We start from the raw sequence: 20,962 nt of genomic DNA on the forward strand, positions 1-20,962 counted from the left end.
TTCTGGCATTTATTTACCTTCTATGGCTGTCACTGGAGCTGAGAGCCGGCTTTTGCTCTCAGGCTCGGCTCCAGCTCTGAGACCTCGGTTTGTTTGGCTTCTATAATTGAAACATTGTTGCAACTCCAGCTCTGAGATCCTGGCTGGCTGAAAGCAGGTTTCTGGGGATGGTTTAGCTCTATAATTGCAACTTTGGTTCTTAGGGTGCAAGCTCAGAGCCCAGCAGCGGCAGGCGGGTAACCTTGGCTTCCTCCTTCACTGGAGCAAGCAAGCCTCCTGTTTGCTTCAGCTGCCTGGCTTGGTTGGCAGTTAATTTGCATATCTCTCTAACTAGCCAATGGGAAGGGTAGCAAAGTTATGGTTAATTTCCATGTTTCTCTGTTATTAGATAGGATCTTTAAAATGTAGACATTTTAAAAATAAGATCCACTTTAGGGTTTGGAAGAATTAGTAACTTCAATATAAGTGTGCGTGCCCTAACCAGTTTGCCTCAGTGGATAGAGCATTGGCCTGTGGACTGAAGGGTACCAGGTTCGATTCCGGTTAAGGGCATGTACCTTGGTTGTGGGCACATCCCCAGTAGGGGGTGTGCAGGAAGCAGCTGATCAATGTTTCTCTCTCATCAATGTTTCTACTCTCTATCCCTCTCACTCTCTGTAAAAAATCAATAAAATATATTTTTTAAAAGAAGTGTGCTTGTGTGTGTGTGTGTTGCCTAAAATACCTCTCTCTGTCTCTCAATTGTTTAGTGGTAACAGGATGTTATTTTGAAATTTTATTTCATATCATATTTTTCCCCAAGAGAATGTGTTATGATATCAAATATAAATATTAGCATTCCATGGCTGTGCTGAAGGTAAATCAATCTCTCTCTCTCTCTCTCTCTCTCTCTCTCTCTCTCTCTCTCTCTCCCCCCCCCCACTTCCTCTCTCTCTAAAATCTAAAAAGTAGGCTTGGCAGTAAAATTTTGGCACATTTTAGGTAATTAAAAATTAAGCTAAAGCAATATTTAAAATGTTTTCTCTTTTAAGATTGAAAACTCAAATTTTAGACTATTGTAGCTAATAGTCTTTTAGCTTAAATATATGTACAACTATGACAAATTTAGCATAAGCATGGTCTTGGGAAAACTTGCCAAAGCAAAATAGTATATATTTTAATATTCATATGGTCATGTTTTCCTGTATGGCCTAGAAGAATTTATATAGTTTTCAAGAGCTCACAAGCTCACTGTGAAAGGTTACAAGTTTAGCTATAACCCGAATGCTTGGGATGTATCTCTATAAATGGCTGGTGAATCATCATTTTCTATTTTATCCATTTTTTTATAACTAAATCCCTATGCTTTAGATAGTCTATAACAATAGTTCAGTAATGTATTTAATATAGTCATTAAAACTGCTAAAATGTAGGTAATGTTGGCCGGGTATAGAAATAATAATAATACTTGATAGAGGTAGTGCCTTCTTTTGGGATAAAAATGATTGTTTACTTTTGTTATCAGTAGGTCTTTTTGTTTCTCTAACTCATTCTTCTAGCTCTACTATGGGAATTCAATTGAATTAGAGGGAGGGAAGAGATTGCCTCCTAAGGACACTTGAACAATGCATTTTCCTGGTGAAGATGATGGCCCAAAGACATTTAGAACAGACACTGCCTTTTTGCAGAACTTGAAGTAACTTAATTCAAGTATTTTGCTGGTACTAAAGGTGGACTCAAAAGAGGCTATAAATGGCAATAAGCACTAAAAGTTCTGTGGTTTATTATTGGTAAAGTGTTTTGATAAAACGTCTCTTCTTCCTGTGAATGTTCTGCTGTAAAAAGGTTACAGACCGCACTAAGATTGCAGAGGTCAACAAGGCTAGGGACACTGAGTTCTGTCAGTAACTTGCTGTGTGGTCTCCAAGAAACATATTCTCAGGGCTTTCACTTCCCCATGTATGGAAGAGAAATAATAGCACTTAACTGTATCTGAGAGGACTGCTGTAATTAACTTTTCCGAAATGCTTTGAAATAAGCTTCAAAGAGATTTTATTTATGTGCTTTGGCTTTTGATTTTATTTGTTATGAAGGAGGACATATTTTGCATGGGAGAAAAATATTCTAGACAATACAAATGGAAAAATTTGATGAATTATATTAAATTCATTCTATATGATCTCATTAAGATAATTTTTAAAAACTGAAAAAATCTTTTCCATTTCATGTGGATTTCCACAAAACTGGTGAGCTCTATCCTTGTATCCACAACCACGCCCAACTAAGTATCAGGCACTACAGATGCAAGAGTTTATAATGATGTATCTTTAGGAAGTCTTCACTTTAAAAGGCTTTCCTGATTCCACTTAGGGTTGGTAACATTATTCAATTGACTACGGTAAAATGGGTTTGCCAGTTAAGATATTTCAATACAAAATAACAGAAAACTCATACTGACTTTAACAATAGGACATTGATTAGCTTATTTAAAAGCAAAGATCAGAGATAGTAGGTAATTGCATTTTACTAGGCTGTGCTATAGGAAAAATTCCAAAATTGCAGTAGCTTACAACATATGTTTCTTTGAAGCAAGCTACTTCTCTACTTCAGTGTCTACTTTATTCTGGTATTCAGGCTGAAGGAGTAGCCCTTACATAGTACATCTCATGGAATAATACAATGAGAAAAAATGGAACTGTTTATTGGCTTTTAAAGCTTCTTTTAAGAAATCACATGCTTTTTTTTTTTGTTCAACTCACAAAGCAGGTTACTTGGCAAAGGCCAATGTCAAGGGGGTGGGTAAATATAATTCTTATAAGGATAGGCTGAAAATATTCTGGACTGATAACACAGCCTACCACTTACAGTAAAGTTCAGATGTAGTTTGGTCAGGGTCCAAACTGAGTCACTACCCTACTTCACTTTCTGTCTTTGACCTCAGAAATAATCCATCAAAAGAAGACTTATCTTTTTATAACCATCATTTAAAAAAAGTTTGAGTTTCATTTTCATTGGGACCACCTGAGTCATGCTAAAGCCAGATATCACCACTGGAGCCAGGAAAGGCCAAGCATTGATTGTCTGAGATCTTGAATGGAGATCAACCTGGGTGACTTAGACCATCAGGTTGAAACCTGAATTAGATAGAAATTGACGTTATTCTCATCCAAGCCATATTGTGGCAGGGGTAGAAGAAATACAAAAAAGCAACCACAGGTCTAGAGATACCAATTCTTTTTGTGATTGGTCAACTTTTGTAACACTCCTTCATAAAATTTCATTGTCCTCCCCACCCTTAAGTTCTGTGATATAACTCCATATTACTATCATAACATCCTTACGTTTAATTTAGTTTCAAAGGATTTCTGTTGCTTGTAACCCAAAGTGTTTTTACTTGGTAAATAAATATAGAACTCATAGAAAATCTTAATCTTATATAATAAAAGGCTAATATGCAAATTATCCCCTTTGACCAGGAGTTCGACTGGGAGTGTGACCAGGGGCTGGGGCCAACTGGCCAATAGCTTGCTGCCCCTCCCCACAGCTGGCCCAGCCCCTGATCAGTCCCCCCAACCCTGATCAGGAGCAGGGCTGGCTGGCCAAACACCCATGGCCATTCCCCCTAACCAGCCGGACCCACACATGCACAAATTCATGCACTGGGCCTCTAGTTGTTACATAAAAAAGATTCCTTAAAAGTAAATAAATTTGATCTTGGTTTGAATCCAGGTCCTCTACTTACTAGCTATATGACTTTCATTAAATTTTCTAGGAATATTCCTTTATGTTTAAAAAGAGAACAATAGATCTACAGTGGGGCCTTGACTTATGAGTTTAATTCGTTCTGTGATGGAGCGCGTAACTCAAATTACTCGTATGTCAAATCTTAAAGTGAACGAGTGAGACACGTGATGCTGGGCTGATGTTGTGGCATTCACTGTGACGTTCGCTGCGCCAACTAGCGGTGGGGTATCTGAAGCTGGCTCGTAACCCGAATTTTAGCTCGCAACTCAAAGCAAAAAATCGGCCAAGAGACGGCTTGTATCTCAAAAAACTCGTTAGTCGGGACACTCATAAGTCAAGGCCCCACTGTATAAGGTCAAAAATCCAGTGAGCTAATATACATGTGTAAAGGTTTTGCCTACTATAGAATAATGACTAATTAATCAATGGTGTTTTATAAAGTATTATAAGAGTTTAGATCATAGATTGAGGGTTTAGAAAACCTTTGTGAGGAATGTAGCATTTAAGCTTGATCTTACCATCTCATAGCATTTCCACATGGGAAATCTAGGAGATAATATGTAAGTATCCAAGGTCTATTGAATAGTGTCTAGCAACAGTGCAGAGCTGGGAAAACATAAGGCATGCTCAGAAAATGGGAAATAGGCAAGTTAGTTCTGTGAAAGTTCTCATTCATATCATCCTCATGTCTGTTTCCATCCCCAAGCCTGAAATGGTGCTTTTAAACAATCAGTCAGGTTATCTGTACCTGTAAGCAGGTTCAGCTCCAGTCTTTTCTTCTGTGGTAGTTCCTCCTACTACACAGGAAAACAATCTACATTCACACTTTTCATAAATGCTTCTCAATGTGGGACATTTTCAATATGTTTATCTATTTTGCCACTCTGTTCTCCATTTTACCTATATTTTAGTATTTTATAATTTCTAACACACTCTGGGCATGAATAAAATATAATCATCAGAGAGATGCAAATTTAAACCACAATGAGGTATCACCTCACACCTGTCAGAATGGCTACCATCAATAAATCAACAAATGACAAGTACTGGTGAGGCTGTGGAGAAAAGGGAACCCTAGTACACTGCTGGTAGGAATGCAGACTGGGGCAGCCACTGTGGAAAACAGTATGGAGTTGCCTCAAAAAATTAAAAATGGAACTGCCTTTTGACTTAGCAATCCCATTTCTGAGAATATATCCTAAGAATCCCAAAACACCAATTGGAAAAGATATATGCACCCCTATGTTCATAGCAGTTTTATTTACAATAGTCAAGATCTGGAAACGGCCCAAGTGCACATTAGTAGATGAGTGGCTTAAAAAGCTGTGGGTATTTACACAATGGAATACTATGCAGCCATACAAAAGAAAAGAAAAACTCTTACCTTTTGCAACTGCATGGGTAGAGCTAGAGATTATTATGCTAGGTGAAATAAGCCAGTCAGAGAAAGATAAATACCATATGATTTCATTTATATGTGGAATCTAATGAACTAAATAAACTGATGAACAAAATAGAAACAAAGGCATGGATACATGGAACAGACTGACAGCTGTCAATGGGGAGGTGGGAGGAGGAGACTGGATGAAAGAAGATGAAGGGATTTGCCAAATAACATAAATGCATAACCCATAGACACAGACAACAGTGTGGTGATGGCTAAGGTGGTGGGGAGGGGTGGTGGTGGGGTGAGGAATGAAGGCAGAATGAAGATTGGCAAAGGGGGCAGGTGGGAATGTGGACATCTCTAAAAGTATCAACAATGAAAATAATTTAAAAAACACATATTTTTATAAATCTATTAGAGGCCTGATGCATGAAATTAGTGCAAGAGTAGGCCTCCCTTCCCCTGGCAGCTGGCACCGGCTTCCTTCTGGCACCCAGGACCCGGGTTTCCTTTGTAGCCCCGACTTTTTCCGGAAGATCATCTGGAAGGACGTCTGGAAGAACATCCGAAAGGACGTTTGGTCTAATTAGCATATTATGCTTTTATTATTATAGATACAAATATTTTCTTGGCTTAGTGGCCTCTATTTCTCTGTAGAATGCTGTCAGTATTCACGGTTCTTAATAATTTAAATGGATCAGTAGAGCATGCAGAACTCTCTATATAACTCCCACCAGCCACTTCTTCCCTCACTGCACAGGAGCTGCTATGAACCTTTTGAGTGCCTAATCAGATAACAGGTATACAATTGCTTTGTGAATGGTAATACACTAGACATGTTTAACTTGTTTGCCTCCTGGCAGGCCACTGTTAAATGTTCTCTGAAGGGCAAGATGGAGTAAATTCTATCCATATCATGATTTTTGCTTCCAGAAACTCTTATGATAATAGGATAATTATATATATATAATATATTTTTATATATTTAATAAATAATAAAAAAATTAAATAATTAATATATATATTTAAGTGGGATAGAATTTTCAATTTTACAGTCAAATATATATTCCCTTAAGCAAGAGATTACTTCCATTGGCAATTCCATGGCTTTGTTTGTTTTTTCTAGTGGCCATCTTGCAAGTTGTGCTCCAGGTATAGATATACCTTGGCATTGAATGCAGGTAAAAGTAAACTCTCCGTTGGTTTCCAGGAAACTTGCTGGTGAGACCCATCACTTTATTGTCAGCAGTGCTGACAGCTCATTTAATTGCAGAATCTTCCATAATGGCTGTCCTTTCCACTCCCGCTTTCTGAGGGGTTGCTTGGAAGAATCATTTCATGAGCATCCTATAGTGCTTTTTCATGCTCTCAACTGGTTACCTCCTAGTCTGGAACTCATCCAAGTACTTTTCCACCGATTTATAATAACAGTGTGCATCGCCCTACCCCCAGCCTGGTATTTCACTACTCAGAGAAAGCTTAATGCCATCGACAAACTGGAAAATTCAATTTAGAGAAGTTGAGAAAATGTAAATTATAATTGATCTTTGCATATTTTAAGTAAAATCCAGCTCTTAACCACTTTACATATGTTTGAATCAACATTGTTTGATACCGAAGTAATATAGTTTTGTTTACAGCATCAAACAACCAGGCTTTATGCATTTTAATTGATTAGTTTTGAAAAATTATTTTACCCATTTAATTCTTCCAAAATATTTTATAACAAAAGCACCATATATTAAAACTTTCTGTGAGCTAGATACAGTGTTCAATGTTCTAATTATTTAACCCAACAACCATGGAGGTAACTATTAAGAACTTCATTTTGCTACTGAGAAAATATACTAGAAATGACCTTAAATTCCTTACCCAGGCACACAATGCCCATAAATGAGAACAACAATTTGAATCAATTGCCTGAATATTTACCAGTTACAAATTAGCATGACTAGAAGTACACTTTTAAAAATCACTTCATCTAAAGTAGTTTCTCAAATATGTTTGCAGTGAAACATTCTTTTAAAGAATATCTCTAATGCAAGAGAGATTAAAATTGCATTTTATTGTCTAATGTTTCCTTGGCTGTTTTTCTTTTTTGATAATAATGATGCAAATATATTGTAAACATTCAAACAATATGGAAATTGCACAACATGAAAAGAAGTGAAAATCCTATTTTGACAAACACAAAACTTTTAGACAGTAATTTAAGTGACTGCTGAAGTCATATCAGCCTTGGCATTCAATTTGTTTTTGTAATTTACTGGGTTGTTTAGAAAATAGAACATCTTGGCTCTTACAGACAAACAGGAGGAGACAACCTTGTATTTGTGTGTGTGTGTGTGTGTGTGTGTGTGTGTGTGTGTGTGTGTGTGTACAGGCAAATACAGATGTGATTTACAAAAAAAGAAAGCCAAGAGCTGTAACCATTTTAATCAAGGACACATGTTTGTAAATTCAAATATAGTTCCAGAGATGGGAAGAAAGATTTATGTGAAGAAAGGCCTTCACAGAAAGAAATTGACCTGGCGGCAGAAGTCAATATGCTGGTGGTCTACAACATGTTCAAATTTAGAATATAACACACTTGAATGTGTGTCTTAATTTATTGCAGTTAAAATATTAAATTGGAATCAAATGTCAATGATCTTCTCAAGATACCTTCAAGAACTAAGGTTCCATAGGAAACAGTTTGAAAATCACCTCTTAAAACATCACATCTACAACTTACCCCTTCATTTAAGAACTATTATCTTTTCTAACATTGGCCTAACCTACAGATCTAGATATTTGGCTCACATGAGGGAATTCAAATACATAGAAACACACAATTCTCTAAACAAGCTGTAGCCAATATATCTCTAAAGAATAGAATATATATATATATATATATATACATATATATATATATATATATATATATTTTGTTTCTGGGGTTGTAGAGAAACATGGGAAATTCCTAAGCCAGTGGATCACGGTGGTCCATACCAAAGATGAGAATATTATACAGAACAGATAATTTGTATGACAGAAAGAATATGGTTAAATCTGAAGGTAAACAACACATAAAATGTGGTGAGGTTAGGGTTAGTATTTTAACATTTTAATCTTGGGTAATGGTACCCAAGGCCATCAATCTTTTATTTTTTTTTCCATGAATATGTTTTCTTAGTGGAAAAGAATGCTCATTGAGGGATGTTAGATTCAACACTGATACACATACAAATTAGTTATTTTAAGGGAGGCCCCAGTCTTGAAAATCATAAACTTAGATTCAGTGGCAAGTTAATTTTCCTATAAGTTTATTTGTTTTATTTTTCTTATGGCTTGAATCAAAACTAAGAATAAGCCTTTGCACTGAAATTCTTAGTAGTTTTGCCACTTGAATATCATCTGGCTAAGAAGTTATATTTGTGCAGATAATAGGAGAGGTATGCCAAAATATAAAAGAGAGACCAATTTCTTCATAGTTTTAAATATTGGCCTATAGTACGTGGGGGATTTAATTATCTCCCTTTGAATCCTGTTGTGCCTTTTCTTGTTAGACTTAGTTCGGCTTTTATTATTCGTTTCTGTGACTGCACGAGAGGAACTAAAAACTGAAAACACCAGGCACATAAGGAATTAATTTAACTTGGGTTCCAGTTCAGAATGAAGGAAGGTATTGGGTTTGTGCCACACACAAAAACGAGGGGCAGAATTTTGTCTTGCTTTTGTACTATTTAATATACCACCTAAAATAGTCTTTTTAAGTGATGGTTTTTAACATGGGTCCTCCAGCTCGCAGGAATTCCCTGAACGTCCTCCCCAGCAATCTGCATAGGAGTACCGCATAGAAGGGGAAAGGACTGGTTTAGGACTATAGGAAAAAATAACATTAAAAGTATAGAAAAACATATTTTAAAATGCCATAATGACGCTTTTTTTTTTCTAGCATTGCCACGTAAACTGTAGGAGGTCTAAGGAAACATTGCCATTTAAATGTAGTCTATAAAATAAAAGATTTGGGGTGTATGCTATGAGTTTTATTTACACAGCTGATATCAGGTATAACAACATGGCAAGGGAGAAATATAAATCCATAATCCCTTATATAAAAATTTCAAAGTCAGATGTGTGTCAGAATTCAGAATTTTCCAGGTTTTAGAAAGGTAATACAAAACATATGCCATATATCATGCACGGTCACCAGGAGTTTCTGTCGGAGGCAGTACCCTGTAATTAAACATGCTAATACCTACACAGCAAAAAGTATGAACTTCCCATTAAACAGTATGAAGATCATGAATAACCTTGCTTATATCATTTTAGGGCAAGTCTTGCTAGCCACTAGGTTGTCTATGCTTTCTTCATGTCAGGAATGTAGGTAAGCCCTAGCTGTTTATGCTCAGTGGATAGAAAAAAGGCCTGCGGACTGAAGGGTGTTCGATTCCTGTTAAGGGCTCATGTCTGGTTGTGGACTCGATCCCCAGTAGGGGGCATGCAGGAAGCAGCCAATCAATTATTCTCTCTCACCATTGATGTTTCTCCCTCTCCTTCTCCCTCTCCCTTCCTCTCTGAAATCAATAACACTAAATTTAAAAAAAAATTTATAAACAAAGAACTGCAGGTAAAGGAGTATAGACCTGCACTGCCTAATTGCTCTCCAGGATGGTGCACCAGTCTACATTTCCATCAGTTCTTACAGTTAACTTCTTGACAGGTCTTAGTCATCAATGAATGAATGTCCAGCATGGTATCTAATTCATAGTAATTTTTGATTGAATCATTTAAGCAACTCACTATCAAGGAGAACCAAAGCATCCCCTGGGGAATGTTTAATGAGCAGTCACTTGTAAATTGAAAAACAAAAATAAGAGTTTTTCTCACATGCTGCAATTTGGTTTGGGGTTGAGTAGAAGGCTAAACTAAATAAGAGCTGCATTTCATGAGGCATTGAGGACCCCAAGTATTTAAATGGCCAAGCTCTATGCAGTCAGTTCTAGGTCAATCATGTGGTCAATACAATTTAGGAGTTCACCGGCCAAAACAGGATGCATTAGAAGTGTTTCTCATATCTGTAGAGTGACCTCACCATAGCTTATCAACAATTTAAGATACAAGATTCTCCTTGCATTGAGCTTTGTAAAGTTTCACTACAAATAGAAGCTTCATCCATTAAAATACACTGTTTCCTTAAAAACGACTCTGGCATTTTTTCCCCGGTACATAGCACCATAAAACAACAGTAATCTTTCCCAATTAGCCTTTAAAGGTAGTTGTTTAAATAGTATCAGACCTGAGATATACCAAAGTTTTCATAGCATATGATGCAATTCCATTAAAACAGAAAATCTTAGAACCCATTTCAGAGAACAAGTCTTTCTTGATCTAACATATAAAATCAATTAGGTATCCAAAATTTTCACCATTTTCTTGTGAAAATAATTGTCCTGCCCCTGTCTTTGAATGTCTCTGGCTAGCAACTCTCTCCAAACCTAGTATCTGCCAGGCACATTCCTGCTGCATGTGAATGGAGCAAAAGTGCATGTGTCCTCAGCTCTGGATCTTGAGAATGACTCAGGAATCAGGCATTATAAATATTTAGAGAAGAGAAAATGCCAATTCAGACATTTACATGTTTTGCTTGCCTCCCACTCTTTTCAGGCCATCTCTCTCCCCCTGCCACAGTAATAAGTCTAAGCGATTAATGTGTTTAATTATGTTATCCCTTCTCTTCGAAACTTTCTTGGGTTCCCTTTTACCTTCAGTGAAAAGAAAAAAAAAAAGCACACACAGTTATCTTACTAGTTGTTTATATTATTCTGAATCTACTTCGTTGGCCCTTTATTCCCCACCTGCCCCAGGTACACCTGTGTTTCACCTTCAATAAACTCCATGCTGTTCTAAAAAACATACTATGCAGGTGTAAAAAAGAAGGACCTCTTACCCTTTCAGAGTGCATGCAGGGACCTGGAGAGTATTATGCTAAGAGAAATAAGCCAGTCAGAGAAAGGTAAGTATCACATGACCTCGCTGTGGAATCTAATAAACAGAATAAACAGACTAAACAAAATAGATCCAGAGTCATAAAAGCATGCAACAGACTGAGGAATCTCAGAGGGAAGAAGGAGGGATGGAAAGAGATTAACCAAAGAACTTATGCATAACCCTTGTATACAGACAATAGTGCAGTGAAGGCCTGGGGGTGGGGGTGGGGCATGGAGCAGGAGCAGGAGAGAAGTGGAGGGGGATGATGAGGGGAAAATTAAAAATAATAATAATAAAAACACCAAAACCTCAATCTTGAGCCTTTGTTCATACTTATGTTTCTGTTTGTGATATAGTCACTCTGTCTTAGGCAAACTCATATTCATCCCCAAGAAGCAGTTCAAATCTCATCCTCTCAGGGAAACTTTTTCCAACCATCTCCTTTCATGCTCTTTTATCACTTTTTACATCCTTCGATTATAGTACTTCTTTGTCAATGTTATTTTAGCCCTGGCCAGTGTGGCGCGGTTGGTTGAGCTTTGTCCTGTGTATTGAAAGGTCACTGATTTGATTCCCAGTCAGGGAACATGCCCAGGTTGAGCGTTCGTTCCCCAACCTGGGGGTGTGTGGGAGGCAACTGATCAATGTTTCCTCTTTCTTCTCTCTCTAAGATCAATGAAAGCATATTTTTGATAAAAAGATGTTATTTTAAACTTTCTGACATTTCTGTCTCAATCTTTTTGTGCCTTCTCCAGAACATCTCATATTACCAAGCATATTTTGGTGCTCTATAAATGTACCTTGACTGAATAAAAATAAATGAATGTTTTATGAATTTGTTAACAAATCACTTCGGAAAAGAGGTTGGATCATGGCATAGTGTTTTATAAGAGAACTCTAATAGTAAGGAAATCTATGAAGTTTTTAACTGAACAAACAAATATTTTTTCCTTATGCTATAAGGGGGCAGAATTCTATTCAGTATCTATGAAAATAACATCATCTGTCTTAATGAGAACATTTGCAGGTTTTTCTTGACAATTAAGTTGAAAAACCCGCTGATACATGAGGAAGAGTAGTGATAAATATCAAAGTCCTAGGAAATGCCAGCAGTTAAGAATTATAAAAATACCAAACACTATGTTATATTGATTTTCTTCAATATTGCACACAATTCTTAGAATATACTAGCATGATGCCTTAAAAAACAATGACAAAGAAGCCACTCAGGCCCTGATTTCAAGGCAGAGCTGAGCCTGACTTCCTTGCAGGGCTCCCTGAGCTGATACACGGAACCAAGGACTTTTCTCTGAGCTATTTGCTACTCCCAGGAGAGCAGGAGGCAGGACTGACCTGAGCTGCCATACCTCCCTGCCATTATGGCCAAGCAGAGTCCGGGACACCCAGGACCTGAAAAAACAAAACATTTACTGGTAGTTGGTTGCATTTCCTCACAGGGTGATAAGCAACATTCACTGTAACTTTCGCACCACAACAGTCGAGCAAAATAGAGTGTCACAAGTACAACACATTATGGTTAGTCCAAGGTATTTGTATTTGGAGTAACTGACTTGTCTCTGGTCCCACCATGACAATATTAGGACACCTCTTTTCTCTAAATTTCCATTTTATCATTCTCACTTGCAACTAGGGATCTTATACTCCTTTACTGAAATTGATATCACCCCACATGAAATTCTTTATCAAACCTTCCCTTCTGGGAGAGAGAGGCGAGACAGCATACTACCATTTCTCTACTTGTCATTAATCCTTTTTTAAGTTTTGCAGACCTGGAATAAAAGGTTTTATTCTTTTTTATATTTGTATTCTGATTTTAAATAATCCTATTTCCTTATAAGATTTATAGGGGGGGGGAAAGGAAATTTCATAACTCCCAGATGTTATCGGCAAATAGAAATTAGGATCTGGATGTTGTGCTCAGTTATTAGAAATTAGAGTTGATATGTTCTAAATTTTGCAATTTTTACATAAATATGGGTTGTGCTGGGTATTTAGGGAGCTTTCTAATATAATGGTTCAAATTATCTTCTATCTCTAGAATATTGACTTACTGACTTAATTACCTCTTATGACACCAATACTGCACTGTCTTGATTTCTGAACCTTTATAATAAGTCCAGAAACCTGATAGTATTATTCCTCCAACTTGGTTCATTTTCAAAATTCCCCTTACTATTCTAGGTTATTTGCACTTCCATATGAAGTTTAAAATCAGCTCGCCAATTTCCACAAAAAAAAAAAAATGCTTGCTAGGATTTAAATGGAGATTTCCTTGACTCTACAGGTCAATTTGGAAAGACTTGACATCGTAACAATAATGAGTCTTCCCATATGATTGTAACAATATTGGATTTTGGAAGGGAGAGATGATAAGCCTGTGTGCTTTTATCTAATCTCCTTACTGGAAGCTTTGTTTGTGATCTCTAATTTTTTTCTCTCAATCAATCTCCCCCTTGTAACTTCACATATAGAAAGTTTTAGCTGTTGCTAAAATAAACAATACCCAATTCACTTAGTACAGTTCTCTCTCCTAACTGTTCTGTGTTTTCTTTCACAATCAGATGAAAGAAGCCAAATTTCTGTTAATACGTTTTGCCTACAACTTTATAGCACTGGTCACCAGTGTTTTATCCTGATCAAAAACTACTGTGCTTTTCTTTAGTGCTCCTTTTGATGTCTCGCCACTGCCTTTCTCCTCTGCAAACCTCCCTTTCTCCATTGATTATCCTTTCCACCAGCTGCAGGATCTAGCATCATATTTCCAATAATGTATTACAGAAAGCACTAGCCTGTCGGGATATTAATTAGTAAAAAAGAAAGAAAGATAACCAAGCTCAAGATTCTTCACTGCAGAGCCTTTAATATGCTAATGTGCATCATGAATCATAGGGAAAATGTTACAACATATGGCATTCACCAAACATGCAAACCTGGTGTTATAAACCCTGAGCAATTAATAAGGCATTAGAAGTTGTCATGTCTACCAGGGAGATCTGAGTAATTTAGGTATCTTAGCATTCCTCAGTTTCCTTATCTTTCATTCTTGTACAATTTTTCCAGTCTAATCTTTAAAATTATGCATTTTATTATTCAATAAGATAGTTTATGATTTTTTATCTTTACTGAACTATGCATCATTATAATTTCAGCACAATATTTCTCGATAGCATGGGATTCCTAGTAAATGGAATTACTTTTAGTTTAAAATGTGTTTAAAAAATAATTTTGAGGGAGAGAACAGGGGTTCAAATGGCATTAAGAATGCCAAATCACCTTGGAGGGGGAACATAACTGTGACTTACAGAAATACTCCCTTTGCATTCTGTGGTCACAGGGAAAAACTGGCGCTCAAGGTACCAATTATGGGTTATAGCTGGTATGTTCAAGATGACGCTGCAGCAGGATGCAGAACACTGTGGTCAGACTGGGAGCTGGACATGCATGTAAAAACGCTTCAACCCTTAGACTAAATCAAGCTTCCTCACACCTGAAAAAGGATGACTTCAAACCCTCGTGGAAGCTTTTGTTTCCAGTTGACGTGACAGAGCAGCATAATCAATAATAAAGTGCAATGAGCTAAGGGGCTATTTTGATTTCTTTGATCAATATGATCTGACATTTTTATGGAACTCTGCCAGAAGTGATGCTCCTTGACGCCCAGGGGAAAAGTACCAAGGTCCATTCACATTTATGAAGCCAAGAGCTTAGACTCTACTATTTGGAATTTAAAGACCAAGGGGGGAAAGAAAATGAACATCCATTAATTTAAAATTATAATTTTTATGTGAAGGGGAAAAAAGCATTTATGCTTGAGAAATAAAGAGGAATAAGGGTTTATAGTTTTTAGTCCATTTTACATGTGCTTTATTTAACAAATTTTCTACACTAATTTTTAACTTAGGTTTTTTAACTCACATGTTGCTTAATATTTGCTTGCAAAATAAATATGCTTTCAATTTAGTTTTCATCTGGAAGATGCCAGCATTTAATCAATATTGAATGAATATTAAAAACATCTTAATCTAGAAACCAAAATATGAAGTACCACATGAAAGGAAATAGAGCTTTTTCCTTTTAATCATTTAAAAATATTAGTTGTACTGCATGCTGGATGTTTTAGAGCAATAGAATATTTTCTACTATTTTTTCATATTAAAAAATAATGAACCCTAACTGGTTTGGCTCAATGGATAGAGCGTTGGCCTGCAGACTCAACGGCCCCAGGTTCGATTCCAGTCAAGGGCATGTAACTTGGTTGCGGGCACATCCCCAGTTGGGAGTGTGCAGGAAGCAGCTGATCAATGTTTCTAACTCTCTATCCCTCTCCCTCCCTCTCTGTAAAAAATAATGAATGACCTAAAATTGAGCCTGTTCAGTTCACAACAAGAAAGGCTGACAAATGTGTTGTTTCATTTTAGGAAAACATCTTCCTTTTAAAAATCCTTATTTATTGTGGTTTTGATATGAGAGATGTACTGAAGGCCCTGGGACAATGATTTTCATAGAAAAGCTGCTTATACACCCAGGTTCTCTATAGTATGTTTTAAGTTACACAATTTATCGCAAAGAAATTAACATCTTAGAGCATGTGGTAGTTAATTTTATATGTCAACTTGAAAAGCCTTATAGTATGTAATATTAAATTAAACATTAATCTTGGTGAATGTATAGAGTTACATCAGAGTAAGTCACCTTATGAAAATCGTGTATAGAATTCAGAATGCTTTGTTAATTCTGATTGGAGAAAAAGACTGGACATTTTAAAATACTAAAAGGCTAATGTGCAAATTGACCAAACAACGGAATGACTGATTGCTATGACGTGCACTGACCACCAGGAGGCAGACACTCAATGCAGGAGCTGCTTCCTGGTGATCAGTGCACTCCCACAGAAGCCAGGCTCATGGCTGGCAAGCACCATAGCGGTCCGAGGGCTCCCAGACTGTGAGAGGGTGCAGGCCAGGTTGAGGAAAACCCCCCTCAGTGCACTAATTTTGTGCACTGGGCCTCTAGTTTTAAAATAAAATATGATGAGTGACAAGTGCTTAACATTTTAACATTTCAAATACTTTAATATGATTTACCTCAAATCCAGAATTTGGGCAAAGGTTACGCTAGGCATGTATAAAAAATCTTCACTCTCTTCTAAAGTAACTGAATGTAGGCCACTCCTGTGACTGTTTATTTTTACATGATATACAATGAAAACACTATAATTAAGAATGGGTAAAACCAGCTGTGCCTTGAGTTTATCAAATTTCTTAACGTTGATTTTGACTATTCGGAGTCTGTGAAGACTAAACCCTACTTTTCTAAGAATTTTCCCTCAATTCTTGAATCAATGTTTATTTTAAAAGAAGTATAAACCATATGGTTTTGATTCCTCCACACTTAACTTATCCAAATGCAGTTTTGCAAGAACTATTTGAAGTCAAAAGCTTTTTGAAATTTTTATGAGCTTTTTGTCTTTTTTTTTTCCCTCTCAGAAAAGGAAGCAACACTTGCCAAGTGTAAACAAAGCTTATCACCAAACAGTTTTTTATTCTAAAATAATGAAACTGGATCGAGTGCTGAATTTGACAAAATAGTTCATTTATCTCTAGTGAAATTGTCTAAGCTCATACAGAGACCGCCTTCTCTAAGGGACAGCCAGGCGACGCCAGCATTGAACCATCCAGACTTTCATGTCCTACACAGTACAGCATCTAAATAGTTTCCAAGCCACAGTTTACTTATGTCTTTATTTTGTCACAGAAGCCACCCAAGTACAATATTAAATGTCATGACAACCCTGAAAAGATAGACATGGAAATAGAGAAACAATGTTGCATTGATGAATGAGCACTTCCCAATAACGTCAAACTTGAGTAGGAAATCAGGAAAAAATTTCTCTATGGAAGCTTTTAGAATTGCACGTAGAAGAGCCACAGACTAAAAACTGCCTGCCAACTGTTTTTATAAATAAAGTTTTATTATAATACACCCACTAGAGGCCCAGTGCATAAAATTCATGCACGTGGGGCCTGGGGGAGGTCCCTTAGCCCAGCGTGCATCTTCTCGCAATCCGGGAACCCTTGGGGGATGTCAGGCCTAAACTGGCAGTCGGACATCCCTTTCAGAATTTGGAACACTGCATGCATCAGTGACCATACTTTTCAACTGAAAGGTATCTTGCTGTTGTATGGGCAGCTACATTTTTTTGCCCTGGTTATAAAAAGTAGTACATAACATGATCCTTCTGAGGCAGTAATACCATTTTCCCCATCTTATGGGTGGAAAAACTGAAGCAGAGAGAAGTTAAGTAATTGACTTTGTCACACTGTTATAAGTGTGAGAATCAGGGCTGACCACAAAATGTGCAAGCCAGAGTCCATGCATGTCATTGCTACATCATCCTGTTTTTTTCAGTGTTAGAGTAGCTTTGCCAGATTTTAATTTTTAAATCTAATAGACTGTTCACAATATATAGGGTAGGTTCCCTATGCCAGGCTGGTGATCTGGGCCATCTGTGGGGAGACTGGTGGGCAGGGAGATCAGCAGGCCCCTGCTGGCACCCGTCTTGGCTGGCGACCTGGTGCTGTCCACCGGCCCCACCCCCTGATCACCGCCACAGGTCGCCTCCCTCTCAGGGGGGCAGACAGGGGGCCAGTGTGCATCATAGTGACTGGTCGTTCCACTGGTCGTTCTGCTGTTCAGTCTATTTGCATATTAGTTTTTTATTATATAGGACTAGAGTCCCAGTGCACAAAATTCATAAACGGGGGGTGATCCCTCAGCCCAACGTGCACCCTCTCCAATCCAGGAGTCCTCAGGGGATGTCCAACTACCAGTTTAGGCAGTTGGACATCCTTCTCACAATCCAGGACCTCTGGCTCCTAACCACTCACCTACCTGCCTGCCCTAACCACTCTACCTGCCTGCTATTTCCCTAACTGCCTTCCCCTGCTGGCCTGGTCACCCCTAACTGCCCTTCCCTGCTGGCCTGGACACCCATAACTGCCCTCCCCTGCTGGCCTGGTCACCCCTATTAACTTTCTTGTTTAATTTTAGCCCCTTCACACACAATTGTATTTGACTCCCTTATTGGCTTCTCCCTCTCACACCATTTTTCTCTCTCCGTTATGTAACACTTTTTCCTACTGACTCATCATTTATAAACTTTTTTTCCCTCCTTATTTCCTACTTCTGTTTCATCATCCTTCTTTCTGTCTTTCTCCTACTCTCCCTCCCTTCCCACATTCCTTCTTTCCTTTATCTTTACCCCTGCCCTCCCTCCCCTTTTCCTTCCTTCCCACCTTAATTTTTTGTTCACTTCCTCCCTCAGACCTGCTTTGCTCCCTCCCCATTTCTTCCTTCTTCCCATTCTCCTTTCAAGCTCTACTGGCTCCCCTTTAAAACTTTTCGTCCCTCCCTCTTTCTCTCTCATCCTACCTTTCCTATACATTCTTCTCTACTTACTTCCACTGTTTTAATATCTATCTACCTACCTAAATTATTCACTATCATTAATCTGTTTTCTTTTCTGACTCTTACTTTTAAAATGTCCCCAGTACACAATTATACTTGATTTTCATTATAGCTCCTACAGTTCACTCATACATCCTCTCTCCTTCTTTAACTCTGCTGTCTACTGACTCCTTTATAAAGTTTTTCTCTCCCTCCTTCCTCTCTCTTTTTTTTTTTTTTTCACTGAGCAATTCTATTGGTTTAAGATGAGCTGCATTTGAGGTAATAAAGCCGTCTGGAGTGGGAGGAGTGGGAGGGGTAGGAGGCACAGGGGTGTGTCCCCATTTTTGGCATCTCTGGTAGATAGGGCAAGGCTGGCATCTCCACAGATCCCAGAGCAGATAAGGAGTGGGGGAGAGAGAATGGGTGAAACCAGAGAGAGAGAGAGAATAGTCATATGTGTGTCTGAGAGAGAGACAATGTATATGTGTCTATAGAGAAACAATAATTGTGTATGTATATATGAGAGAGAGAAACAGAATAGTTGTGTATGTGTCTATGAGAGAGAGAGAGAGGATCTGAAAGATAGGGTTCTGGGTGTGTTTCTGTGTAAGAAATGGGGAGAGAAAAAGATTGAAAAGAAGGGAAAAAAGAGGAGGCAGACCCCACCTTCCCCTTAGAGGACCCCCTTCTCCTTGCCATGTAGTCAGCAACCCCAGCACTGAGTCGGCTGCGGTAGGGAAACCCCATTTGCCCTTCTCCATCTTGTTCGTCTCCTGTGTCTGGGGCTTGTCCTATGGATGCCTTTGTCCTCTCATTAAGAGTCACCTCTGAGCCCCCACCCTGTGGCCTGAGGGGTGAGAGCAGTGGGAAGTGTCAGAATGAGTGCTCCCTGGTCCTTCTGTTGGGGACGTCACTGAGAACGGGGTCACAGCCTCCTGCCAGCCGCCATTTGCCCTCATTTCCCCAGGGCTGTCCATCTGGCCTCCCCGAGGTTATCTCCGTGGCCCCCTGGGCCCATCGAGTGTCGAGTGATTCCACCTGGGAGGCAGGGTAGGAATCTCCATTGAGCCCGGGCATCCCCAGAAACATGCCTCCAGACCCTGAAAAATTGAAAGAGCTGCCAGAGCCTGCGGAGGAAGGGGGTGCCGGGGAGCTGGAGCAGCTGTGCCCACCCCCCTCTGCCCCCCGTGACAGACGCGGTGGTCTTGATGGCAAAGATGTTTGCCTCCTCTTGAAACTCTCCGCTATTTTTTATAGGGAATCCGCTTGTTGCCAAACCAGTTGGAGACCTGAGAGACGGGGGTGCCACGCTTCTTGGCGAGCTGCTCCTTAGCCTCCTCACTGGGATACGGGTTACTCAGGTGGGAATAGAAATACTCATTTAGGACCCCCCCGGCCTGTTTGCTGAACTTCCGGTGTTTCCTTCTGGCATCCAGGAACCCGGAGCGCAGGGTCATGATGGCCTCGCAGGTGCTCTGCCTGAGCTGCATCGGGGTGGCCTGAACTTGCGGTGTATGATGCTCCCACCCGCCCTGTCTCCTTGGGTGCCACGGGCCTCCTGCGGCTCTGCTCCCTCAGCAGGTTCACGATGTGGGCCGTGAACTCGTTACATGCCTGCTCATACCTCTCCAGCTCCGAGTGATGGATATGGCGGATCTCGGCAAGTTTGCTGCGATAGTCCGAGTGTTTGATGGAGTTGTCAAGGGACATGCAGCCCCCGGAAGCTGCTGCGGCTGCTGCCACTGAGCCCCCCACCTTTCTGAGGCCCAGCCACACCTTCGCCAGAAGCATGTTGTCCAAGCGCATAAGGGTCCACTGGCGGCTCCTCCTGGAGCTTGGATCCCGAGGCCGGTCTTCTCCTTGATTTCACACAGGACGCTGAAGAGAGTTGGCTTCATTCGGTGGCAGTCTAGGGCGTGTTTCTTGGCCTGGGCCTCGTCCAGGCTCTGGTCCGTGATGGTCATTAACTGCTGCAGAATGCCCCGATATCTTGCTTTCCTCGGCCTCCTCGGACACCCCCCCCCCCATCCACACCAGGAGGCTCGCCAAGGCCCGCAGGCTCCCCACCCACCAGCCCCAGGCCCTCCCGGTCCCCACCTGGAGGGGGCGACCCAAGCAGCTGCTCATCCATAGTGGGGAGGGGCCCTGAGGCCCCTGCCTATTGTGCCCCTCCCCCCACCTGGTTACTTCCCCCCAAACTCCCCAGACGCTGCTCCCTCTGCCCCAACCCCTGCCCATCTCTCCATCTCCTGGCTCCCTCAGGGGTTCACCCTGATTCTGAAGGGAGACCTGGGGTACAGACTGGGCCCTCCACAGGAAACCCTGGCCCTTGGCAGGGGGAGAAAATGGAGCTGGAAAGAGAGGATGCCAGGCGGGTGTGTGTGTGAGCGAGAGGGAAGAGCCTTCTTT

At 39.7% G+C, this 20,962-nt stretch overlaps 1 pseudogene; it reads right to left on the bottom strand.

The window, feature by feature from the left end:
• Positions 1-19,374: 19,374 nt before the first annotated feature.
• On the bottom strand, positions 19,375-20,684 carry LOC118650581 (annotated as a pseudogene).
• Between the last annotated feature and the right edge of the window lie 278 nt (positions 20,685-20,962).

Source organism: Myotis myotis, unplaced genomic scaffold (genome assembly GCF_014108235.1).
Source record: "Myotis myotis isolate mMyoMyo1 unplaced genomic scaffold, mMyoMyo1.p scaffold_m19_p_3, whole genome shotgun sequence".
NCBI lineage: Eukaryota > Metazoa > Chordata > Mammalia > Chiroptera > Vespertilionidae > Myotis > Myotis myotis.